The 27,729-nt window shown below is 39.6% G+C and overlaps 1 protein-coding gene and 1 long non-coding RNA gene across 2 annotated transcripts in view; both read left to right on the forward strand.

The window, feature by feature from the left end:
• LOC137465071 (sushi, nidogen and EGF-like domain-containing protein 1) overlaps positions 1-27,729 on the forward strand; it is a 218,137-nt gene that overhangs the window by 124,449 nt on the left and 65,959 nt on the right. The window lies entirely within an intron of this gene.
• Positions 8,483-8,760, forward strand: LOC137464768 (uncharacterized). Its single transcript, XR_010994411.1, has 2 exons — positions 8,483-8,555; positions 8,653-8,760. It is a non-coding gene; the product is annotated as an uncharacterized lncRNA (long non-coding RNA).

The raw sequence follows: 27,729 nt of genomic DNA on the forward strand, positions 1-27,729 counted from the left end.
ATCAGCAGCAGCCTTGAATTGGGGCATTTAACTGCAGCATCCCAATCTTTGAAAAGTCCCCACCTTCTCCTCCAGTCGAGCTTCCAGCTGTCACTCACTTGGTCAAGTCCCATGAGGTGTCCCTTAACAACACAGGGAGGCCCACAAGATCCTGCTGGCCGCCTGGCTGCCCTGATTCAGACACATTTTCCTTTATTCCCACACTTCTGTAGCTTGAACAATAGGAAGGGGCCCTTGTTTGGTCAGCAGTGAAGTGTCAGACTGCACCTTGCTGGCACGGTGCCCTTCCCAGCTTCAGGATTCAGGTGGGGAGGACAACTCAGCAAAGGCAGGAGGAGAAAAGTCGAGCTGCACCCCTGGGTACCATTTGTGTATTTGCAGATTTCCTTTCTTCAGGGGCCCACATGCTGCCCTTGTCACCTCAGGAGTGCTGCCAGCATGGAGGCCTGGCCTTGTCATTGTGCAGATGAAAGAACTGCTGCTGAAACAAAAGGTAGAGAGAATCCTTTCCTGGGTTTGGAGCCCCCCTAGACAGGACCCATTCTACTGAGCAAGCAAGGCTGAACAGTCCCAGAGCCCTAAACATAGGTGCAGTGTCCTTGTGCCCATCCCCCTCGATCCAGCAGGGCTGCAGAGAGGACAAACTCTGACCTCTAAACCAAAAGGGACAAAACCTTGTACAGAGCCTGGCCTGAAAGGCCTGGATGGGATGGCCTCTCCCAGGGAGAGAGACAAGAGGCCCTGTGAATAGACACCAGGCCTGACCCCAGGAAACCATGGCAAGGTGTCAGGAGCAGGGATTGGAGACAGGGCCAAGGACATGTGATGCAGATGGCTGAGGGACAGCATCATGGAGAAGTAGAAACTGAAACTAGGAAACAGTATTTCCTTTTTTCTCTGACAACATGTGCCTGCAGGGATGGAACGTCTGCTGTGTCATCACAGTGTTAGAAACGAACTAACTTTTAGATACAATTAAATGAGGACAAAGTCATGGAGGCAAAAGAAATCTGTTTATTGGTAACAATTCACCTGAGCCACATGTATGCCCTCTTTCCCCCAAGAGCCGAACACACACACACCCTCCAAAGCAATGACTGCATTTTATACACTTTCCTGACCAGGGGCAGTCCCTGCCCCCTTTCCTATTGGCTGGGTACTAGGGAATTTCTATTCTCTCCTGACCATTTACTTTTCTGTCCCCTCTGCTCTGATCCTACTTCCTTACTGGTCAAGTCTTCAACCTGGCTGTTTTCCCAGCTCACAGCAACACCCAACAAATTACTAGAGCAAATCCAAACCAGAAAAAAACAACACACAGAACAAACAACTTTCAGTTTTTCAACTAATAACCTTTTAACCTAACAACCATCAGCAAAAGATTACCTCATCTCTCACAACAGGGTAGAGGACTCTGATGTCACCGACCTGTGGATGGTGACATCAGGCAGTGCTGGATTGTGACCTCACGTTCCCTCACTGCTATCTTGGGGTTCCAAGGAGTTTCAATGCCTTTCGTGTTGTCACTGGGGGTGGAGGCTGGTGTCAGAGGCCAGTGGGCTGTGACATCACAGACCTTGTCACAGATTGTGACACTGTGCCCCTCGCTGCTTCCATTGAAACATTGGCAGGGCCACTGTGGCTCCAGCCTGAACTCTACTGAGCGAGAGGCCAAGGCCAAGAGGATAAAGCCAGGCCTTTCTGGTGCTGGGCACGGCCTGTTCCTGGCAGATCTCGGTGCCAGTCCCGGAGCCATCACTCCTGGGATGGCCACAGAGCCAGATGGCGACTGTCCCATCTGCCAGGACTCTCGGAAGGATGTGACTTTTGCTCTGCCCTGTCACCACTGCTTCTGCCTGGGCTGCCTCCTGCGGTGGGCACTCAGAAATCCCTCCTGCCCACTCTGCAGGACACCGATAGAGACCATCAGGCTTTCTGAGCACGCAGACGAGCATCAGGACACAGCCAGCACCGCCCCCGAGCAGCTGCCAGTGGCCACCGGCCAGGCAGGGAGAGCTCCCGGCCGCCTGGACAAGGAAAACCCCCGTGGCCCTGTGGTGTCCTGTGCAGCTGCTTCACAGGGGACACTGTCCCCAGCTGAACAGGGCTCCTCAGGGCCAGAGTTCCCGGGTGGCCTCCTACCCGAGGTGTGGGCCCAACTTTTCCGTGGACAGCCGCAGCTGCTGGAGCCCGTGAGGCCCTGGCTGCGCCCGAGGCTGGAGGGGATATTCCGGCGCTGCTGGTGGCTGGTTGAGGCCGCAGAGAGCTCCATCCTGCACGACCTGTGCCTCAAGGGGCTGAACGCCGAGGTGTTGGTGCAGGGGCTGCAGCCTGTCCTCGAGCAGCACACGGCTCCACTGGTGCATGGCGTCATCAGCATCATCGTGGGCCAGTGCAGTGAGGAGGCCCAGAGGCTGCTGTACTCTGGTGCCATCAGGGACGAGAACAACGGCCCTGTGGCCAGCTCCAGCTCCAGCTCCAGCTCCAGCTCCAGCTCCAGCTCCAGCTCCAGCTCCAGCTCCAGCACCTCCAGCAGCTCCCAGAGCAGCAGCTGCTGGATGGGGGCTCCTGCCCATGGCCCTAAAGTCTATGATGTGGAGGAGGAAACTGGCACTTTGGAGGCTGCTTTCCCTGGGGGTCCCAGCCACCCCCCACCTGTGCCTGTCCCTGTGGAGTGGGACCGGTCCCAGGAGGAGCCACGGCAGGAGGTGGTGACAGTAGCAGATCCCTCTGCCCAGGGCAGCAGCTTCAGCCCCTCCACCCCTGTCCTGGGCTGGGACCGATTGCCATGGGCACCCTTGCACCCCAATAAGAGAAGGGTCCCCAGCCCCCAGGACTCTCCCCAGCCCTGCAAGACGCCAACGCGCTGGCAACTCTAGCAGGGCTCTCACAAATCTTCATTGAAGGAAAAGGAAATAAATGGTTATTTCCCTCACACAGTCTCTGGGCTGTGCTTTCTCCCTGCAGGGCAGCAGAAGCCAAAGGCAAAGAGGGCAGCAGTTGCAGCTGGGCTTGATGAAGGACCGTGCTCTCAGCCTGCCTCCGGTGCTCCTCTCTGCCCAGCCACTGGCACATCTGCTCTGCTCTGCTTTCTCTGTGCTGCCTGCTGCCAACCAGGGCAACCTGCAGAGTAAATTTTCTGGCAAGCAAGCAAGGTCTAGTGCAAACTTGATCCTGAGTCAAAATTTTATTTCTATGTCCCAATCAAATAAAATTTTTTCAGCAACAATTCATTGCTATAAATAATATTATTGAAGAATAAAGTAATAAATTTGACTCCAACCATTATTAAATCTGGGAAAAATACTTTATAAAGCAATAGTCTTCATTTCCTATTAATAAAAAAGCTGTAGTTGCCCAGTTTGAGGGAATTAACTGAAATTATATGTCAAATAGATTCAGTATCCCAGGAGAGTAGAATAGAAATTACTTGTTGAAAAATAAACCACTATAATAGTGTTGGATGAGAATCATGTATCTCATGGGTAACACATTACTGAGATTAAAGGGGACACAGAGATTTAACAGCAGACGTATCTATTTCTTGTTCAATTTATAAGAGAAGAAAGTTTAGAAGCCACATTGCCTTTTAGTGGGAAATAAAAAATCACCTTTACAGGTGATTACAGAAAGGGGGAAATATAGTTAATTTTCAAATCTTATTATTTTAAAATATTTTAAACTAAAACTAAAGGAGCAGCAACTCTTTTAATTCAGTAAAGAAAAGTCGACCAGGAGATGAATAATGGGCAACTTCACTGCCAATTTTTTTTTCCTATTTTTCACTTCTTTCAGCCTGTCTCCACAGCAGACCCACATCGTTATTGTGCTGAAAACCTCAGAGTTGGATGCACACCTCCCTTGATTTGCTGGACAGCCTTCTTTTCATGCAGTCCAGGATATCATTGGCATTCCAGGTTTCCTGCACATACTGTACCTCTACCTGGAGAAAGACGGGAGTATGCTCTGCCTTCCTGATGGCTTTAGAAAGCAACTTTCAACCTGGCCAAGAGATGTAAATGTCTAACAGAAATAAACCAGAAGAAAGTCCTACAAAATAAGTAATAATATAAAACGAGAAATGCCTGGGAGGGATAAACAAGCACAAGAATGGCTGGAAGAGCAACATACAGCTGACTCTGGTGACAGATCCCTGAAGTACAGATGGGCTCGTCAGCCACAGTGATACCTCTGTACAATATCAGGGACAGCTTTAGGAGGGGTTCATTTTAAACAACTGTCCAAGTCAGACACGTTAAGTAGATAAGTGACAGGCTTTCACAAGCAAAGCCATTTTAAGTGTAGGTTGGTAGTTTTGGAGTTCTGCTAAGCCTCCAGCTCTAGATTTCAGGTTTTCATTTTCAGTATGCATCTTAGAAATATTGTGCAAATATTGTCAGTTATTTTCCCACTGTCTCCCAGTGGGTTCCATTCTTTAAATCTTATTGGCCTTGCCTTGGTTTCTAGACTCTATTTCAGAATAGTCTTTAGCCATGTCAGAGGCTCAGGAAGCTGCTAAAGAAGGCTTTGGGCAAAGTTTTTTCTTTGTCATTCAGTTAGAATGAGTGAATATTGCTCCACCTGGATAGACTCTAAGCGAGGGTGCTTTGATCCCAGCTGCAGCCATGGAGACAGCTGGATGAACATATTCATCTTTGGCTTTGTGCTTTCTTTCACCTTCTCTTCCATGTTCGTATCACCAGTGTTAGATATGTTCTTTTCTTGAGGCCCACTGCATCTCCCAGGAAATAACTAGGCTGTTATGTGCTCCATGGTACAAGTCTTACATAGTACTGCCTACATAAAGAAATGTCTTGAGGTGTTTACCTTGTACTCCTCTGAGCTCAGACACACCGAACTACCTGTGACCTGCTCTTGGTGAGTGGCCATCAGATATTGCTCTTGGAGTCCATTTTTCCAAACTGGTTAATCCTTCACTCACGTTCTTTACATTTTGCCACAGAAGACTAGATACCACAGAAGACATTTTGCCACAGATGACACAGCTGTCATCTATCCTTTATGGATGGCTGCCACTGCTAAGCACCACAATATTACTATCGACGGTAAAAGAGGAAGGGCCTAGCTGGAAAAATATAAGCCAGCAATGGGGTTTCAACTAAAGCTAAGTTTCTTAGAAAACTCCAATTTTTTCCTATTTTTTCAATTGTTCTAAAGAACTGGGAATAAAACACATCCCCTAAAACAAAACATGAAATCTCATTGCTAGAATCTCTTTTCCCTACTTCTAAGACACAGAGCGGTCATCTCAGAACCTCAGAGATTTGTGACAGCTCTTTACTCTGTCTTTTCCCACCTTTTTCCTTCTTCAGAGACATCGTGTTGGTTGTTTGATTAATCTGGAATCTTTAGTGCCTTTTCTACCCAAGGATCATTGAGGTATAATAAAGTTTTAAAGGAAGGCTTTTAAGTAAGTCACAGAATCACAGAATAATTTAGATTGGAAAGAACTGGACATATGTCATTCAGATCCTTTGTTCTACACATTGGCTGCCTATTGCAAGAACAATCTCTCTCCAAATTAGTGGATACCCTGGACTTGCCACAGAAAGAAGCACAGAGAGAGAAAAGGGTGTTATTGACAGGATGCAAAAGAATATTTGGACATTTGCCGTGATGCTGGGGACCAGAGGAACCAGATGGAGTGGTGTAAGACAACTGTGTTAGGAGGGCAATGCAGTGATAACTCCGAGTTACAAATCAGCAATGGCTCTTTTGCCATTTCAATTCAGTGCCGGGGCGGGGGTCTGGGATAGAAACACTTGCATTAATCTAAATGCAATATTCAGCAATGGATAGCTGCTGAATCAAACCAGAAACTCATAGTTAATACAATGGCCTTTTCTCTTTGGTGTGACATGCTCCCTGTTTCCTCTAAAGGAACAAACAAAGACATACACACACACGCACACACAAACCTCATAGCAATGCAGAATCTTTAAGTGTGAAGCTCAAGGTTAAATTCTGATTTTAGAATATCTGTGTGATGTCACCTCACTAAACATGTTTAAATGAAGTTAAATCAGTTCCACATAAAATAAGGAACTTCAGGGAAGGAAAATGCACATTTTCTAAAGGGAAACTTAGTTTAAACAAATATTTAAAACCACCATTGAAAAAGTTAAAATTAAAATTGAAAAAGTTGCATGCTGTTGAACTTCATTTTTTTATTTTCTTTTCTGCAGAGTACTGCCTATATAATATATTTATTTTCCTGCTATTTCTTCCAAATTCAATTATAATTTTTAATGAATTGTCATATTTACTGAACACCACTGATGTTGTTTTTATAAAATTTCAGTCAAACAGACAAGTTTAAATTCATATTCTCCTGGCAGTGAAGCAGGTAAGGTTTTAAGACACAATTAACTTTGAAATACTCAGAAAACCTTCTTCAGCTTCTTAATGAGATAACAGCAATTTAACTCCCTTTCACAAGAGAGAATTACCATTTTAATTCCCTATAAAGGACTTTATTAAACTGATCAAAATGATCCTGTAATATTCAAAACAATTCTGTGGTATTTTCTATGCAAGTAACTGACTAGTTTAAAAGTTTTTTTTTTTCAAAATATTGTCCCAAAACAACTAGCCAACCAAAGTAAAACAAAATAGAAAACCCTGATAAAAAGTCATTGAATCTTCACCTCAAAAGAAAAAAGGGGGAACTGTGCTCTTGTAAAAGTGAGATAGAGCTGTCACAGAAGAACTGAAACACTTATTGTAAAGTATTTCAATTTCTTTTAGAAATAGATGGGCAAAATTCAAAGACAATTTTAAATTTTATTTTTTAAATTTAAAATTTATTTTTTAATTTTAAAATTTTGGTGTAACATTCAGTGTTAATTTTTGATAGGTTTGCCTGAACTGCACAAATAAATAACCTAAAAGAATGAAAAAAATAACTTTACTAAGCATGATACAGTTCCAGAGGAGTGGGTGGCATCATTTGTGGTGAGAGCAGGAGCATTTTAGGATGCATATTTCTCTACTGAAAAGTCTCACTCTGAATAGTTATTAATACTTGAGGAATGAGGGACTCTCTTGCCCAGATTTCTCATTCTCCTACAACAATATTCAGCTGCTCTCTGCCACACTAGTTCATGATAAAACAAGCAAGTTTTAATTTATACTAAATAAGCCCAGGCACACTTATTTTGCTCACAGACACAAACACTGAGAGAATATAAAATCAACTGCCTTGAGAATCTCATATGGTCACGATTTTAGAGCAGCTAAATATAGTTCTTCCCAAGTGCAGAAAACCTGCCTTCTTTTTTTTTTTTCCTTACTTTTTTTTTAATTATGTTAAGCTGTTCGAGTGATCATGTCAGCTACACAAGTTCTTATCTCCTCTGTTTTAGTTATCCTACTAGTGGAATTATAAAATTGCTTATATTTTCACTGTTGGTTTTTCACCTGTTGATTTGGAAATTATGCTTGGCTACTGTTTTTCTCCATCTCTCTGGATGGAAAATAGAGGATAGAAACATAGATCCAACAACCTGAGGAGGATGCAGCATTTTACAAGCTGCCCTGATTGGTGCAACCCTTATTTTTCAAGCTGAGGTCACATCTACACACAGATCCAGCCATTTGTTGGTGGATTTTACTTTATCAAATGTATTTTTACTTAGTGAATTTGTTTTCTTCTGCTTAGCCATACCACAGTCAGCAGTAAGCTGCTTACAGTAATCTCTCTTCAATCACAGTTATCATTTATGACAAAGCCCAAATTCCTTCTAATGAAGGTAATTTGCTGAGATGCCCTCTGCAGCTAATGGCAATTCAGAGGCACTAAGCTGAGTTCCTCAAGTGCCTAAACAATATCTACTTCTCTCTACAGGCTGCAGTGAATTTCTAGATAAAAATCAGCAAATAATCATAAAAACAATTGAAAAAAATTACCCACCTTGGCTGAGTCACCTTGATTTGCCTCCACAATCAGACCTTTCACCTGTTTTGTACCCTTGCAAAGGGTGAAGTTTGTTCTTTTCAGGATGAAGATGGGGGTAAGAGTTTCAAAATTGCTTCTATATTTTGTAGCTGAAATCCCATCCACTCCAGAGAAGCTATAGTCAGACCTCCTTTGCTGGACCCTTTGGAACGAGGAGTGTGTCTTTTTTACTCAAAACAGCAGAATTCACATCTCTCTGCTTTCATCATGCTCCTTTTTGATCCACTCTATTGCCTAAGAACTCCGAGATCACTGTATTAAATATTAGTTCAATACATTTTGATTTTTAAGATATATTATTTCAGAAAGTCTGTACAAAAGCTTCTGAACTTCTCTCCTCCTCACTCTATGAGTTTCAGGCACAACAGCCCCTTAAATTCTGAGGTAGCGCAAAACATTTCCTTTTCATCTCCTGCTACAATTTTACCAAGTCTTCCTGAGGGAAGAAAATAGATAGCCTTTAATATTCTCATTGAAACATTCCACTTGTAAATCACTTATTTTTTCCAAGGAATACTTTTGAAAACTACCTCCCAAAGTGAATCTTTCTCCAAGCAGATGGATTGGCAAAAGCCATGTACCATCAAGTGATAAGACTGAGTTTGTACTCTCACAAATTTGTTTTTCCCCTAACACCTCTGAAAACCTATTTTTTTTTTCTGTTTGTTCTTTAGAATCTGTGAGCAGAATACAGGAATATTTTTGTTTGTTGGAAAAATGCCATAGCAATGTGCTCCTGATTAGGCACGCTGTTGTCCTTACCATAAAGCAGAGACACTGAATGACCAGAAACATCAGAGATATTGTGGGAGGAGATAGAACACACAAAATGTGTTTCATTCTTTAAGTTCCCTTGAATAAATCTGCAAGTTTGCAAAGTGCACAGAGATGCACTCACTAGAATGAGGCTGTTACTCACATCTGGCATCCCTAAATTTTTCTTCACAGTTTTCATACAGTTTGTAAGTGAGGGATAAATGCAAGATTGATCTAATTAGTAAGGGTAAAGGTACATGTGGGGTCTGATGTGTGGGGATCCCTGCAGTCCCAGAAGTCATGCTGAGACCACTTTCTTTGGTTTCATTTCCTCACAGCAAAAAAACCAATGGAAAAAAAAAAGCCTCAAAACACATAAACACACTTGTTAAAGCAGTTTATTATAGTAAGAAAAAAGTCATCTGACATTTACATTGCCATTTCTATAGATACTTCTGGCAGAATACTGTACATATGAACTGTGGTTCCTGTAAGTTATGTTTTCTATGAATTACAAAATTATATTAATGTATGAAGTAAAAGCATCTTAGTTTTGGTTAACTAGTTGGCTAGACCTCGTGCATAATATATTAACACCCTCATTCCAAGAGATGAAATACAATTTACTATAATCGAAGCAGCCAGCTGATGTTCATGATTGCCATGCTGTGGTTTGCGAGTCATGGTTGTAGCCATGTGAAATGGAAAGCTACCAGAAAACAAAAGCATTTGAAGTGCCAAGATTTACTGTTCTAGCAAGTGTGGAAAAAAAAACAGGACCAGTCAGCCTGATCTCTTGCAAGAAACAGATAGTAAAAGAATTTGAGAGAATTAGCGTGCAAACACAGATAGATTGCTGCAAATGCCACCAGCCTTTTTTGCACTAGAGCACATGTGTGGGAAGATGAGCAGTTCAACAATGACCTTGTCTCAGATTTCCCAGCAGAGCAGTGTCATTTCAGAGAACCATCTTTACCTACGTAAGTAGTATCAATTTTGTTCCAATACCTGAATTCCTTCAGGAATTTTTTGTTCCAAAATAGGAACAAAAGGAATACTCTAAGAAAAAAAAAAAAAGTATTTCATTTCATCCAATACCAGAGGAAATTCAACATCTACAACCATATTACATAATAATTTACAGCAACATAAATTGTAAGGAGAAGGTGCAAAATGCTGTCTTTAGATCATAATCATTTGCAATAAAATTGATTCCTTTTGTGGAGTGGATCATAACATTACAGTTCTGATTTCTGGTGAAAATTTACATAAAGTTTACTTAATTTGTTATTTCTAATCATCTCAATGAATCTGCTGACCTAGGTGAGAATGAAAAGTGACAGTAAGAATGGTTCTGCATTGGTCCCATTGGATGTTAAATGCTTGAGGTTAGGTATCCTAATACCATTTACAAAACCTTGCCAATGCTATGTTTGTGTTATTAAATCCAAAAAGCAGAAAGGCCCAATTGTTATCCACTGCAAAGAGAGGGATTTCAAAGCTTCACAGGGCTGTAACATCAGGTTTTTCACTCCATTATGTAGAAGAATTCAGTAGCACAATATATGATAAAATTTAGGACTTGTACAATACAATTTTTCTAAAACAAATTGAACTCTAGAGGTGTGAAGGAGACCTTTAAAGAGCAGCAAGGCTTAAAGGTTTTTCCAAAACAAAAGCTTTCAAAAAAACTGACAACAAAAATTAATTTAGGTGTCATGTCTCTTAACATAATGAAGTGATGGGATCCAACTGCTTCCATAGATTTAGAGTTCAGGTAGAGCTTCCCTTGAAGTGTCTTTAGGGAAGATGCCAGTTTAGCATAATCTTCAAAACATGATAATTTACAGCCTATATTTCTATTGCAGTTTTCCTCATAATTTCCAAATTTTAAGACACATTTTTCTCTCTCCCCTCTTTTCCTAAAATCACTTTTTTTATGGATGCCCATTGAATTTAGATGACATCATTCATCAAATTTTTGAATTGACAAGTCAGTTTAATATTAGATTAAAAAACAAGTGGGCTGTTAAAACATTTTGATTACTTTTTTATATCAGGAAAAATTATGATGAGTGCCTGGTAAATACTATCACTAGTTATAGCACATATTTATAGATCTTTATCTAGAGGATTAAATGCCTCCACTTTAATACCAAATAGGAAAAAAGCAGAACATTTTTTTAGTTTGGGAAAGAAAGAATAGGATGTATAGATGGGAAAAGAGAACAAGGGGATATAAATTATATGAACTTACTAAAACATCAAAGCATTCCTTCCCCAGTTTTTCCTATCAGACCTGTCTTTTAAGAAAATAAATCCTGAGTATTTTAAAAAGTGTGAGTGCCAGTGCTCATGTCACAGATCATATGTCAGCCAGCATAAGCCATTTTTATTCCAGAATATTTCTTTACTTTTCTCTCTAGTTCCAAGGAAGGATTGATAAAAAAATACTGTTAGTGATTTTTTATACCAAGGATATTAATTATAACATATAATTTTGTGAGGCATCTTTCATGCATACTTAAAAAAATTGTACACTAAGAACTGAACATCTGAGGCATTCAAAAACATTGTGTGAGCTGAGATCTTTTCTACAAAGAAAAAAACTATCCATATGATATGTATGGATAATTTTAATGGAGTTTACTCATCAAATTCTTAGATTTAACCGTAAGTTCAAGCCTTTACCTTAGTTTATTAATGTCTTCAAGCATGACACACTCGTGCATCATGAGCGTGCAATAGTATGAGACAAGGCCACCTATATTACAAATACATAAGTAAATTATGAATGTTTTATTAAAAGCATTACAGGGATATGTGTTGACGTGGAAGTTGTAGCTTCCTGTCCTATCATCCGTTTCTAAAAAACACAATTTCACTATAAAGCTTGTTAATTATAGAAATGGATTTGAATAAGTTGCTTACAGCAATGATAACATCATTTCATGCACACTCTTTATATATTTGTCACTGATCCTAAAGCTTTTAAATACAACAAACAACAATGTATTTTAATGCAATGCATAATAACATTATTATACATCCCGGTCTTTTTTAGGAGTAATCCTTGCACAAGATATCAAATCCAGTGTTGTTTTCCAAGTAAGTCCATCTACTAAAAAATAAATTGAGATTAATAGGTTATTTCTGGAAGACTGCACAAATAGCTCATTCTTAAGAATGTCACATGGTTTAAATATCTCCTACCATGTTGTGTTCCTGCAAGCTCCTTCATTTAGAGAGATTAGAATTTAGTAAGTGAAAAATGTGCAAAAGAGAATATCAGGATACTGTCAGCATCCTACTCTCTTCAGGAAGAAAAATTTCAGTGGAGTATCTTATATTCCCATTTTTTTTCCTCTGGAGGCAAAGTCAAGATTTGAAGTTTTTTGCTGCTTATGTTAGAAGTACCGCTTTTCTCTTTCTCAACACAGTATAAAGTCACTTTTTATGAAATGGGAAAAGTCAAGTCTGCATAACAAATCACTTAATTAGAGCCATGTAATTAGCTTGCCTTGAGAGAGCCCAGTAAAAGCAGCATGTTCTCAGTAATTAGTCACTATAACAGTGAGAGAAGAATAAAAGACAGAAAATAAAATCTTGGTGTAGCAATGCAGTCTACTTTCCTTCTTCCAGTCAAGTTAATAAATGCCACAACAGTATGGGTTTAATACTTCAAAACAGATTTCATATTCTATCAATAAAGAAATAGGGCGGCTAAACTCTAAAAACAAATAAATAGGCAAAAAATAAGATCCTTCATGAATTTTTCAGTAAAATCCTGTAGCCCTTTGCAGAGGACCAGTCCCTACCATTAAAGGTTTCTCTCTACTTGAGCTTTCTTTTTTCCATTTTCAACTTATTTCTGTAAAAAAATTCAGATACTCCTCCAGCTTGTTAAGGCACTCATCACCTTTTCATATGAGTTGCAGAGTCTTTGATATGTGTTTTCTTGGCTGTAAATTCTACACTGTGACTCCATTACAGACTGCCTATAATCCCTTCAGTACTCCATATGTTCATCCTTTTTAGTATCATCCTGTTCTTTTTCTTCATAGTTCAATAAGTTTGTGATGCCAACAATGACATAAATTAAATCCTAATTTACATGTCCTCTTGATAAGTATTATTACTAGAAATTAATCTTCTGCTTAATTTCTGGTAATGATTAATCCTCTGAGTCAAAATGCTGATCAAATATTCATGTGTGCATAGGTAGGTGTGTAAAATGAACATACATATAGCTGTGAAAATTATGTGTAAAAGAGTAAATTACACTAGAAAAAAATACAATTTCCCTCTATTCTATATTCACTGAGGGAAAAAAGAAGGAAAGACAGACTGTCAATAGGTTTCACATGGTCTAGCCAAGGAAAATAAAATATCACATCATTTAGTTTCGTTCAGTTGTCCATATGGCAGGAAAATGAGTCTATAATGATTAATCTCCATCACAATTTGAGCCACTACACTTCTATACTGGAGGGTTTCTGTAAAAAAAATAAATAAAATAAAAACCAGAAACAACAACGAGAGTTTTCTTCCTGTAAGATAAAAAATCACATATGTTCTTTCCATTGAGGCATATTATGAACCAATTCACTTTCCACCTTATCTGGAATTTACAAAGTTAACTGTTCTAGGCATTTTGGCTGGCTAGAAGCAATTTTCTAGCATGATATCCAAAAATTTGTAAGCATTGCTGTGTGCTCAAGCAATTAATCTTTTCCAGTGATGAATTGGAAGAAAATGATGTGGTGACGGACTGGTGATTCATGACTGGTTCAAGACATACCATCAGGAAGCTGGGCTGTAAACTAAAGGTTGAAGAGAGCAACTCTTTAACAAACACTTATTCTCAAGCCTTATGCATTCTATCCAGCTGTTAAGTACTCCTGCTTCCAGCTTACCAATTATAGGAAATTATTATAATAATTGTATCCAACTGCTAGTTAGATATAAAATGACTGACATGATAATATACTATTAAAATTCATAGGATTGGCAAGATATTAAATTAGTAGCATTTCCACTCTCATTCACAAGGCTGCAATAGAAGTCAAAACTCATTCTTTGGAGGGATTTTAATTGTTAAATCCAGTCTTATTCCTATCACACTCTCAGCAGTTTTTTTATTTCAGAAATGGATTTCACTGTGAATTATATGATGCAGGAATGGAATAAATCCACCACCTCTCCAGCTATAAATTGACAATTCAGCATTCAGTAGACTAAGGGAGAAATGAAAATAGAAAGTGTAATGATCTTGTCAGACAACTGAGGTGTTAAATGAAAATAATTTTTCGTATTGAGTTTTCATTCTTCCTTCCCCCATTTTGACTGCATCAAATTCAGAGAATGCTGTGTTTCCCTCAGCTTCAACAAAAGTTGAGAGATATGAAATTTCTTTGAAAGCAAACAGTCCAAGGCACACATGAATTAACCAGTGCCAGGGAGATTAACATATTCGTCTGTGCTCTTTCTGTATCCCAGGCAAAAGAGACACTTTAAAAGGCCAGCTCAGAGCACAGTAAGTTACAAACTGAATGATGAGGAGCATAAGAATTACATCATCTCAGTGGGATACCAATAAACTTTCGAGACAACATAAACTTGTAGCTATCTAGAGCGTCATTCCATTCTGGGCCCATAAAGACCTTGAAATGTAACACTACCAAGGCCATTTTCCATTCCTTTCCCCATGTGATGTGCTGTAATCAAAAGAGAAGGAGCATGACACATTGCTTCAGTAAAGCTATCGAGTTTCATACAATATTTATGGGTTTGTGTTGCATGCACAGGGATAATGTGGAATGAGCAATACAGAAATCAAAGCTTTCTTCTTTGGCCCCAGAGCTCTATTGTCCCTATAAAGTATATAAAACAAAATAAAGCATTTCAAAGTAATCTATATATCATCCTAGTAAACCAGATCTTTAAAAAATAGTGACATGGAAAAAGAAAGAACTTTGTAGAAAATATATGTCAAAGGTGTCACAGATTGAAATTTCACTTATAATTCTTCTCACAGATGCTCTCCCAAAGAAAAATGTTAGAATAGGCCAGTTCTGTGTTTGAAGAATATCTTCTATACCTCACTATATTGACTTACACATAAGGACAGAGTCCTTTAAAAATACTCTAAACATAGAGAGAGATTACATTTTTTCTTTGACATTGTTATACCAGGCAACTCCACAGTACTTTATTGACACACATAAAATCAAAAGGAGGATGGCTGGCAGGTGATACCTGAGTGTCTCTAATAACATCATATCTGTCTAGCTGGGTCAAATGAGACTGCAGAAAACGAAAATAATAGCAGGAGGATTAGTGACAAGTTTTGATGTGCCTGTTCCAAAGGTTTCCCTTTATTCCTAATAGTCTGTGAAGGAATTTTTTGCTGGTGATTCTCTGACAGCAGACTTCCTGTCTGTTTAATACACACTAACAATTAATGAGTTTCTCAGTACAGTGAATCCAGTTAGGAACAGCCCACATCTACAGTGAGGCTAACATCTGAGACTGAGATTATGACCCTGGCTGCAAGGATCAAAAGAAAAAGTATCTGTGTCAATCCAGAAAAGGCTTGAAAAGAGTTTCAAAGCAAGTGCAAATACTCTAAGATTAGATATCTCTGAAGAAGGGACAGTAGGTTAGTAAAAGGGCAATAGAGCTGTGACAGAACAAAGTCCTGACCCATGCCGTGGCAGATCAGCCAAATGCCTGAGGAATCTCTCTGTCTCCACCTATTTAAAGACCAGACTATACCACTCTCAGAGGGTAAAAGGAATCAGGCTGTAAGAAGAAGACACAGAACTAAATTAATGAGTAATTTAGTGATATGATTGATGTAATGCATACCATTTCCTTGGGCAATCCATGTCTACAGTGTTGCAGTAACCATTATTAAATCCAACAAAAATTACCTCCATGAGCCTCAGTCCAGAAGTTGTTGTTATCTCTCTGTCCCTACTAACACTTAGCACAACAGAAAGACAAATAACCCCCAGTCAAGATCCCTACAAATAACTGGGTTTGCCAGTTACACTTCCCGTGCATTACACACCTAATAATGCATCTGTCACTAGTTTATTTTTTAAAGTGGGAAGTTCATTGATGTGTGCTCAGTTTTGTATCCTGCTACATCTTTAGGTGAGTCTCTAGAAAGCACTCACAGGTCAGATATTGGAAATATACCATTCTTCAGTCTCTGAGACAATGTATGAAGATGAAAAAGTATCCTCTGTACTCTGCTGCAGATAATCTCATCATTAGAGACAAGTCCACACCAGATATGACAGCTGTGAGCCAGTTAAGCAGTGAAAGCCATTGAAAGTACTGTGAGGAGAAGCTGTAGGCATAGTGTCCTCTCCTGTGGAAATGAATTTTCCTAAAACAAAGCCTATTTATGCAGTGTAGCATTCTGGCAACTTAAGTGCACTATGTGCAATATTCATAATAAAAGACCAGAAATTATGTGGAAAAATGTTCTATATGTAAATGAAAACAGACTTACGTTTTCTTTTTTTCCCAAGAGGGAGTGCAGAAGCTGCTTTTTCTGCATCTGTCATCCACCCTCAAAATAATACTTTAGAAGCTGTTGCAAATGAATTATTTAGGTCATGCAAAGAAACACCAGCAAAGGTATTAGTAAAAGAAGGATTAATATAAAAGTGAAAGCAATGACAAAGTTTGTTGGCAAGGTTCACCCTACTATTTAGTGGATGGTTAAAGCATACAAAAAAATAGCACTAAAAATCTAAAATAAATCAGACTAAAAACCTAAAATCAGCCAAAAATTATCTAGGTTGAGGTTGGGGATGCAAACAAGGCAAGAATGTAAAAGGTTAAGGACAAAAAGGATGAAGGGATTCCCTCAAGTCATAAGATTCAGGGTGGAGTTCCTTGCCAAACCTAGTCCTGGACTTGACAAACAGTTTAGGCCTAAAAGTTTTAACGGCACTTAAATTGAAAGCTTAATTAAAAAAAAAAATAGCCGTAGCTTCTATGTAGCTTGTTATAAGCATGACAGTAACTCACTTATAGTTCTAACTTGAATACAAATCTAAGATACCTTAGAACACAGGATTCACACTTGCATGCACACTAACATAGAGAGTCTGTACAAGTTATACCCGCAAAAATCCCCCTCAAATTGAGTGAAATACTCACTTCAGATGCTTTTGCATCTTCTCAATGGGCAAAGGACTGAGCCTCAAGGAGTGGTGGGTATCAGGCTAGGATCCATATTCGTTGGCTGGTCCTCCTCATATAGCAAACTCAAGAGTTTGCTGGCTCTGAGATGTGCTGCTTAAGAGCACAGAAGAAACAATTTCCTCCCCCCATCCAGCTGGTGTAATTTTAAAATGTTTTATGTCAGTCTCTGATAGGAAACTCAAAGAAAATTAGAAGCAAACACCATCATTATTTCATTCTGTGGAGCCTTATTGGAATATTGTTATCAATACAAAGTCCTTTGTATTGATAACAATATTCCAGTATAACAAAAACCTTATTGCTATCAGTACAAAGTCCCGTTCTCTTCCATTCAAACTTCAGTGACTGAATCTTTCACAGGCCAGCTCTCATTCTCTAGCGCTTTGATGTTTGTCTTTGGTGAGACCCAAATTTCTCAACACCTTTCTCTTCCAGGACAGACTTTTCTGCCTCTTCTCATATTTTCCCCCATTTTTTTCATGAACAATTCTCTTATGTATTAGTATGTTTTTCAGAGTCTCAGAATGAGCTTTCCGCAGAGAGAAGGCAAAGTCTTTCTCTTGCTGGTGACCTTACAGATACTAAAACAAAAGTGTCATACTGGCTTTGGCATCAGAAAAATGCTGTATTATCCAAACCCATGGCCAGCTTTTCAGATGTGTTTAATTTTAATGTCCATTCTAAAGGCAGTGATGGCATATGATGTATCTACTAACCTTGCAAGTTACACTTCCAGCACATTCAGGAGTATCCACATCCTGGATAGCACCTTGCAGCACAGTTATGTAAGGGAGTCATCTGAAAAAAGCTCAAAGCATAGTAGTGGCAAGGAATAAGCAATGTATTCTGGTGATAATTTATGGAATGCAAAAGAGATTGGCATTTTTGACAGCAAGATAGACTAGAAGACTGGCCTTGGAGGATAATAGTGTGAACAGTTGTATGAAGCTGTAGAAGAGCTGGAGTTCCAAAGTATCCTGTGAAAAGAGAGTAAAAATGTTGATTGAACACATTATCTGAAAGCCTAGCAGTGAACTAAAAAGGGTTAAGATCCTGTAGGTATTAAAATTAAAGTATCAAAACAGAGAAGTAAAAGGCACTTGAAATGTGAACTAAAAGTGATTTTGCAGAAAATTAAGTTCACTGATTTCAGAAGGATATTGGACAGATTTCTAGTAGTAAAGCAGATGTCAATTTACTATATGGATGTTTGAGATAGGGAATTCTGAGTTGCCTACAGAGAACAGGAAAAATTTTGAAATATGGTAAGGGTAATGTTGCCTTACTCAGAATTACAGCACTCAGAACTCTGGGTGGGCAGACATGATTCCCTCACAAAACTCATCAGCCACTTTCAGGGAAGAGGAATAGCTGTGATGACTGAAGCTGTCACAAACCCTCACCAGATCAGTGGGTGTTAAGTTGTGTCTCCTAGTCAAAATACATATTCACCAAAGTATGATTTGGAGAACTGGAGAACTCTTACGAATTTGGGACAAATTTTCAGAATTTTTTTCTCAGTTTTGCCTACCAAAGAATAAATTCAAGTTTTCATAATCTTTCTACCTCATGAGAACACTAAGGTCTGAGGCATCTTCGTCTGAGTGTATTTTCATGGCCTTTTCTGAACACCACCAAAAAATAAAGATGAAAAAACATCTCCTTAGATTGTGTTATCTTGCACCATTTAGCCTTGCTGAACTCATTAGGATTGTAGTGGAGCTTGCTGTTCCAATCTTCAAGCTCTTTTGTGAATAAACTGAACAAACTATGTCTTAGTAAAGGAAACAAAAGTGTATGGATTAAAAATGCATGGATCAGTTTTTCTAGCTTATCTGTAGCCTGTCCAAAATCTTCTTCAGCTGTGGAAAACTAGCAAGATTTATTATTTATGTGGCATTTTTATGTTCAGATGTGTCTGTAGAAATGTTAACTACAACTCACTGCTTTCTACAGAATTTTCCTTTGTCCAAATCCAAACCAAGACAAAAAAACTCCAAAACACCACAGCCCAAATATGATCACATTTTGCTCTCAATGGACAAAGTTAATTTAATGCAAGGTAGATGTAGTTGAAGCATTTCAGTATTTTGTCATAAATACAGTTTATTTCATTTCTGAGCAACTTCAGTCTAATACCAACATAATTTCTTGGCACATAAATTATCCCGGAGCTTTCCAAAGGGTAGGAGTCAGAAGTGAAGGAGGCCTACATGTTTTTTGGCAAAATGTACGTGCCTTTTTCAGTTCCATAATTTCTCCCTTGGCTCGTGGCCCCACTTTAAGAAGGCTTCTCTCCTCAGCCGTGCAGAAGGGTGTCAGGGAAGGGGCCAGCAGCCCCATGAGAGCAGGAAAACCAGGAGCCCTGTTTTGGCTGACATAAGCAGTGACAAGTCAGGATGAAGAGTGTCAATCCCAGGTCAGGCCTGGGGCCTGAGACAGTGACCAGGGTCAGGCACAGACCAGTTAAAAGGCATTAAAAGGTCAAGCCAGGAGGTCTGGGTCAGGATGAGAACTTTGTGCCCATACATCTACTTACATAGCTGTGGTGTAGCACAGGCAGAGACCTGCCCCAGGTTAATAAAACCTTCCTAGGTCTGGCATTCCTAAAGGCATAAAAACAAGCTCAGGAAAGAAAGTTGAGGGTATTCTTGCAAAGATTAAAAAAATAAATGTTCTTACTTAAAATCTTAATAATAAAGTTACTTTTGTGTACATTTTCTAAAGTAAAAATTTATTTTAAATATAGACAAAACTTTAGGAGAGAGCAAGCTTCACAGTCTTAACTTAAGCTACTAGAGGAAAAGTTATCATCATCTCTATAGGTCATGAATAAAGACAATACTCCTGCAGAGATGCAGCTTATCCAGCCTCACATAGGCTCTAACTAATGTTCATGGACGGTTGTAATAACTGGGAAGAAGTGGAGATTAAGCTTCCAGTTGAAGGGTTGGAGTCCTAAGGAATTTGGATAGCCAAATCTCTATGTACTTATATCAAGAATTTCTGCACCTCATCTTTATTGGGTCACAACTGTAGCTCCATTCCTGCTGCCTCCCAGCTACCAGTAATTTATGTAGATGCAGTGAACAGCAATGGCATAGCACTGCTTACTTCCACTCTCATTTCTGAAAGCAGTAATAAAAAATAGGTTCTGATTTAGAAGCACTGCAATGCTTCATGTTTTGCAAATGGGTCTAAAGGAGAAGGGAAATATACAAATCAGGTTTTATCTCTAGAGTTGAAATTAAGTTTTTCAATTAGATAAAGTTGCTAACTAAGGACCCTCCTCATTATAATAAAATCCCTAAAATGTGACCCTGACTATGTTGAAATATCTTTTTAATTTAGCTTTGGATACATTGTGAAGAACAAGCCACTGAATTAATACCAAGATCTGGCTGTTTGCTTGTATTTGATTTCTACCCTGATAAATGCCTCTGTGCTCTAGTGGTTTGTAGCAAAAAATCGTTTCTACCATTCACTTTTTTTTACAGTGGTCTATGCAAGAATGGTCTATGCATGCCATCAATTTAGATTCCTTATCTTACATTATTTTAAGGGTGTTCACAGTCAAAAATATGTTAACACTTTCGTTTTATGAGCACGATAAATCAGCTTTTTACTCTTTTCTCATCTGCATTTTCCTACTGATGAAGAAATCTGAGCATAGAGTAGATAGGCCTATCATGAATTATAGGCCTCAGTGCCACTTGTCTTGCATTTCAATTTCTTTTCTGTCTTTCTGTGCCAAATTTATATAATCCCTGAAATCAAGGTGAGCTTTAGCTTTCCCATATTTATGGCTTCCAAGCTGTGTGGCTAATGGCCAGCCCTGTGTTTATGTGAACAGTTTACTTTACCAAAGTAGTAGTAGTAGTAGTAACAGCCAAATTATTAATTCCCCAAGCATATTCTAGTTTCATTTCACATTATCCCAACAAATCATAGAAAATTATGTAAGTTAAAAATAAAAAATTAAAAGCAGTATTATGAGTGAGGACCTGCTTCTTATGAAGAAACAAAATGATGTCAATAACTCATGTCCTTATGCCTAGTCTCTGTTTCTTCATGCTCACAAGTTTAGTATGTTATTTTGGTCACAGTACAAAGCTATAACATTCTCATAGATTTTCCATACAAGTTTCAGTCCTACTGCTAATTGTCAGTAAACCTAGATTTTGCCAACATTTTATCAATCTGGTTTCCCTTACCATAACACCAAAAAAAGAAACCAAAAATCCAAACCAAACCAACTAAAAAAAAAAACCAAAACGACAGCAAAGAAACACCAAACCAAAAAACAAAACGATGGAATATGATGCAGCTTTTCCCATACGTATCACATAAAATTCAGACTACTTCTGTCAGTCTCTTTTATTGCACAGCTCTCCTTTCTTTCAGCAGCATACATTGGTCTTGCTTTATCCTTTTTTGTCTTTTTTTTTTTTTCACAGCAGCCTACAAAATATACCTTTGCCCCTGCTTTCTTATTCCGCATCCTTTGAAGGGTCCGCTACAAACAGCAGAGATTTTGGGGAGTTCTTCAGATTCTTATCTGCATTATTTCAAGCTTCTGTAAGAATGATTTTGACTTTGCAACAAAACTAGAATAAAATAACAAGTATTTTTTATTAATATGTATATTTCATCGCAACTAATGTGCTGATGCATCCAAAGATGTTCAACTGCATTATTATAACCTTTCAGGGATGCCATCTGACCCTCCCAGATGATGTGGTCCTAGGTAATAAAGCAGATAGTACGTAGCACAACAAATAACCTCAGTACACACGGGTAACGTAACTCATCTCCATTTCAGTTTTAAGCAGTTTGGCAGCGCCTGGTCACTAAAGACCATGAAAGTAATTTGTGGGTCTCAAGAGTGGAGGCAGGCCAGCAGGAAACAGACATTTAATAGTCAATAAAAGTAGGCAAAAGCAACCTGGAAAACCAGGGATTTGCTCTTCTGCCTCTTTGAGTAGTTTACATCAGGGAAATTTCAGTTATGATAACCGATTATTTTTTTGTGTTACATGGAAACCAGAATTATCAGATACCCAAAGTTTTTACAATCACTTGGAATAAAGTTCTCATGATGTAGAGGAACAAAATGGATTCAGATGTAGAGGAACAAAATTTTGTTTTCCAAGTGCTGCAGTGCCCTCAGGGAAGTGAAGACAGATGCTTTCTTATCTTGGAGCTCTGCTTACATAGAAAGTGAATAACTATAATAGTATCAAAATATCACCATCTTAAAAACATTTGAAAAGCTGTGCAAAATTTAGTTTTTTTTCCCTCATCCATCTGAAAACTACGTCCCAAACCCACAAAATTATTACCTTGGCTGTCATTGGAGAAAAAATTGATAAAACACATTCCCAGCAGTTGCATTTGTGGAGAAGGCCTTATGATCATGATGCATTTAGTTTCCAGAGTCAGCAAGCAAATTAAATTTTTTGACTTTACCATCAGTCTCATGATTTTTAATTTTTTTAATCAGCCTAAGGTGGCAAAAGTGCTGATGGAAGCCAGAACCTGCAAGTTTCACCTCTATTAGCAAGTGCTTAGCACATTAAAAAAATGAGGCACACACTGGAAGATGCCCAACATTGTCTTAACTGAGTTTGAGGCAATTTAATAGGATCTAAACCAGATCCAAACTGCGGGTTCTGATAAGAAGGATGCTTATGGCTGTGTATCTGTTGGCTCTTAGCTCTAAGGATATATTTTTACTGTAATTCTCAATTGCATGGGAAACACATATGGGTAGCAGGTAAACAGCTGCTGTTTACTAGATGTTCGCTGTTCCAGAGACAAAACCCAAGCTGTATTTGGCAAGAGAGAAGCTGGCTGAACTTAGAGTGGAACTTTTGATAGATTGTTGTTCAAGAATTTGCAGAAAAGGATGTGCAGTCTGTAAGACAGTTCTGCAAACAATATATTGAAGTAAAGCAATGGGATTTTTTGAAAGGCCTGTGCCTTCTAACTCCACATTGACTTGAATCATACTTGCCCCTTATGCTTTCCTATTATTTCAATTTGACTTTAACTGCACCAGAAGGTACCTTCATACTTTCCAAAAATAAACTCAGATCAGACCAACTTGCACCAGACTGCAAATTTAAGTCCCTGCTCATATAAGTGCAGTGCTTACATGTCATCTTAAATCATCTGGTGCAATATACACATCAACATATTACAAATGTATCCGCCTAAAAATTAAAAATTCATGTAGCTGTGTTTCTAAAATCTGGGCCTACAAAATTAAAGAATTAGCCTCCAGAGATAGGCATGCTGGAAGATGATCCCTATTTCTTTACAAAAATAATTCTCTGTCTCTTGATTTTGTTCAGATAAAAAAAGGAAAAAATCCTCATTTTAGTTTGCAGCTGTTTTAAAGAATTCCCTCCATGTCTAATGACTGCAATATTATTTTTCAAATCATACAATACAGTGCAATAATTCTTAAGAAGTATGCAGCTAAAAAACTGGAACTATTTCATAAAAATGAAGGGAAAGGGAAAAACAAAAAAAAAAAAGGTTGAGGTCATTAATAAAAATAACAGCTCTGGGACCATGATGCTTGGTCTATCATTTAAGGAGAAATTGCAGTAATTATGTGGGCCCAGAGGGTTTCTGCATAGTACCTTATTTACCTAGGTCAATGGTGCCTGTCCAAGCTCCACATTTGTGAGCCATTTACTACTACATTCATTAGGGCATATGACCCAGCTGAGGGTGGTTAATGATTTGTTATTATTCCGGAAGATGACAACATTGAGGTTGCTAGTTATGGCAAAATAGCCATCCAATCAGTGCTTCTGTTATAGCATGCCTGAGCAGAAAATGTGTTTTAGAGCCTCAAATATGATGGAGAGATGGGGGATCTCAACCAAGTGTGCAGATACCTGATGGAGGATATTAAGGAAGATGGAGTGAGATGTTTCTTGGTGTCACCCAGGGATGGGACCAGGGTCAATGGGCACAAAGGAAAGTACAAAAAATTCCACAGAAACCATATTTCTTTCAGTGACAGGATCACTGACTATTTAAACAGGATGCCCAAAGAAGTTGTGGAGTCTTTGCCCTTGGAGACATTAAAAAGTTGACTGGAGACAGTTCTGGGGCAACCTGCTCTAACTGTGTCTGAACAGGTGGGTCAGTACCTGCCAGCCTTAAGCATGCTGTGACTCCATGAAAATGATTTATTGCCAAGGAGACTGAAAAAGAAAAAAAAAGGAAATAAAAGACAGAAAAGGGGGAAGGGAAGGGAAGGGAAGGGAAGGGAAGGGAAGGGAAGGGAAGGGAAGGGAAGGGAAGGGAAGGGAAGGGAAGGGAAGGGAAGGGAAGGGAAGGGAAGGGAAGGGAAGGGAAGGGAAATTAAAACAGAGCACAGCAGCCACTCAGATTGGAAAACATATTTGTATGACCACTCCATAAGGTGGGCTGGTTTCTTGTCTTAGGTACTTTTTTAGCAGCTCTGTATTGAATTCTACAATCCATGGTTGCAGCCAAAACATTTAAAAGTGAGAGAAGGAAGAACAAATTGGGTGTTGCCCTTTAAGACCTTCCCACAGATTCATGAGTGATCCATAAGCGGATTAGGACCAAAGAGATCTCCTCTCCAATGGGGTGTTTGAATATTTGTTCTTGAAGCTTTGACAAAAGATGACCAGTTTTAGTTAGAAGCTTGTGGTTAGGCTCGCTCTCAAAAAAATGGGATTGTTAAGTGCACAAGAAGATAATTGTGGGTTTCAAATCCTTTTTTAAGGCTTATTCCCAAATTCTGGTAACATCCAGTCTACACCCAGCACCTACAGGTGTTGCTTGTCATCACATATAATTTTTGCTGGAGGCAAAGGAAAAAGGTCATCCTCTGGAATACATGGGTCAGAAAATTCTACAGCAAAAGCAACACCAGTGAAAATTAATTTATCTTGCAGAATTAGGCATTTCATCTCTTGGCATCTTATAAATGTCACCCTTGTAATATAATTAGAACGGGACAATTCATAATCCTAACTTATGCTATTATGAGAGCTGAACAGGGAATTTAGTACATCTGGTCTTCTGAGCTCATAGTTATTGAACAGAACAAACAGTTTTCATTTCTCTGAAGGCTTTGTATTGGCCTAATTACTAAAGCAATCTGTTTAGCTTTCCCAGCTGCACTAAAACCAGAGCTTTCAGCTTGGGCCTGGTGTTCTCCAGTTCCTCCAAAGCCAAAGTAAGGCCCAGGGACTCTGTAAGGAAGTGCCAGTGATATTCTGAAGGCATCATTTCGGTTGATAAGCTGGATCAGAAAATGGGCTGGATTTAGTATATAGGACTGTCCAGGTACATAGATTTTAATCACAGGCAAACAGATGAGCCTATCAGGGTGTCAAGCAAGCACTACAAACTGTCATCAGTAGCCAAGCCAAGATAATTAGGAAAAGCCTACTCATTTATGCTCAAATGTAATATAATCCCACCTCTATGCGGTGATATTTACAGGATTGAGACTAGAGGGTTTAAATCTATAGAGGCACTTTGGTCTTTCTGCTGGCAGATTAGTACATTTACCCATATTTTAACAAGAATTTCAAGTTATCTGACTTCCCTGAAGTTCCTGGTTCCAGAGCTCTTATGTGAATTTCAAGTCTGGTGTGATTTATTCCCATAGGGATGCTGACTTCCATGAACACAAAGAAATCCTTTTTTTTTTGTAAGAAGGTATATATTTTTACAGCATTCCATTCCATTCCATTCAGCTCCTGTCTGGAAATGCTGTGGCTGTATGGATTTTGCTGGTTTTATCCATTGCTGAAAGAGTTTACTGTTAAATGTCAGTGTATATGAAAACTGACCACTGTCATATCAAGACACATCCCCAGCAGCCAATAGTCCAGTTCCTTTACACACACCAAGAAAAAGGCCTGATCTCCTCAACAGCTTTCTAGAATTGGTGGAGGCCCTCAGTGGGAAATTTTCCTGAGCGCTTAACAGCTATGTTTGAACTGTCATGGAGTTTCAGCATGACTACACAAATCTCTGCCTTCCTTTTCCCTTCCTTTTGCCTTCCTTTTGCAAGTACACAATAAAGTTCTCTTTTCCTCCTACATTTTTTTACTGTTTTTATTGAAAATAGAAATTGAGGGTTTGATCTTTTCTATGGTGATATATAACACAGACTATCATGTTCAGGATACAGTAGCTTCACTGGAATTGGGAATTGTTTCTATCACAGAAACTTTAAAAATTAAGTGAGAAACCAAACAAACTGATTAAGACCAAGTAAGTAAGACCAGCCTTTGTTCTTTACTGGACAAGGGAGGGAACTTAGTATTTGGAGATGAGGAGAAGGCAGAAGTGCTTAATGCCTACTTTACCTCAGTTTTTAGTGGGAAGATTACTTGCCTTCAAGACACCTGTCCGCTTGGGCTGGTTGATGGTGTCAGGGAGCAGAATGGTCCCCCCATTATCCAAGAGGAGGCAGTCAAAGAACTACTGAAATGCTTGGATGTTCATAAATCTATGGGACCTGACAGGATCCACCCCAGGGTAATGAGAGAGCTGGCAGATGAGCTTACAAAGCCACTCTCCATCATCTACCAACAGTCCTGGCTCACTGGTGAGGTTCCGGATGACTGGAAGCTGGCCAATGTGACACCCATTCACAAAAAGGGGGCAAAGGAGGATCCTGGTAATTATAGACCAGTCAGCCTGATCTCAGTACCTGGCAAAATAATGGAACAGTTTATATTAAGTGCCATCACACAGAATTTACAGGATGGCCAGGGTATCAAACCCAGTCAGCATGGGTTTAGGAGGGGTAGGTCATGTTTAACCAACCTGGTCACCTTTTATGACCAGGTAACCTGCCTAGTGGATGCATGGAAGGCTGTAGATGTTGTTTATTTGGATTTCAGCAAGGCCTTTGACTCTGTCTCCCACAGCATACTCCTAGATAAGCTGGCAGCCCGTGGCTTGGACAGGAGCACTCTGTGCTGGGTTAGGAACTGGCTGCATGGCCGGGCCCAGAGAATGGTCGTGAATGGTGCTGCATCCAGCTGGCGGCCACTCACCAGTGCTGTCCCTCAGGGGTCTGTGCTAGGGCCAGTTCTCTTTAATGTTTTTATTGATGATATGAATGAGGGTTTAGAGTCTTTCACTAGTAAATTTGCAGATGACACTAAGCTGGGAGCATGTGTTGATCTGTTAGAGGGACGGAGGGCTTTGCAGAGGGACTTGGAACAGTTAGATGGATGGGCAGAATCTAATGGGATGAAGTTCAATAACTCCAAGTGCCGAGTCCTGCATTTTGGCCACGATAACCCCCTGCAATGTTATAGGCTGGGGACAGTGTGGCTGGACAGTGCTCAGGTGGAAAGGGACCTGGGGGTGCTGGTTGAAAGTCGGCTGAACATGAGCCAGCAGTGTGCCCAGGTGGCCATGAAGGCCTATGGCATCCTGGCCAGTATCAGGAATAGTGTGGCCAGCAGGAGCAGGGAAGTCATTCTTCCCCTGTACTCGGTACTGGTGAGGCCATACCTTGAGTACTGTGTCCAGTTCTGGGCCCCTCAGTTTACGAGGGACGTTGAGATGCTTGAGTGTGTCCAAAGGAGAGCAATGAGACTGGTGGGGGGCTTGGAACACAAGCCGTATGAGGAACGACTAAGGGAGCTGGGATTGTTTAGCCTGGAGAAAAGGAGACTCAGAAGTGACCTTATCGCTCTCTTCAACTTCCTGAAGGGTGGCTGTGGTGAGTTGGGGGTCGGTCTCTT

The sequence above is a fragment of the Anomalospiza imberbis genome, chromosome Z (genome assembly GCF_031753505.1).
Source record: "Anomalospiza imberbis isolate Cuckoo-Finch-1a 21T00152 chromosome Z, ASM3175350v1, whole genome shotgun sequence".
In the NCBI taxonomy this organism is placed as follows: domain Eukaryota; kingdom Metazoa; phylum Chordata; class Aves; order Passeriformes; family Viduidae; genus Anomalospiza; species Anomalospiza imberbis.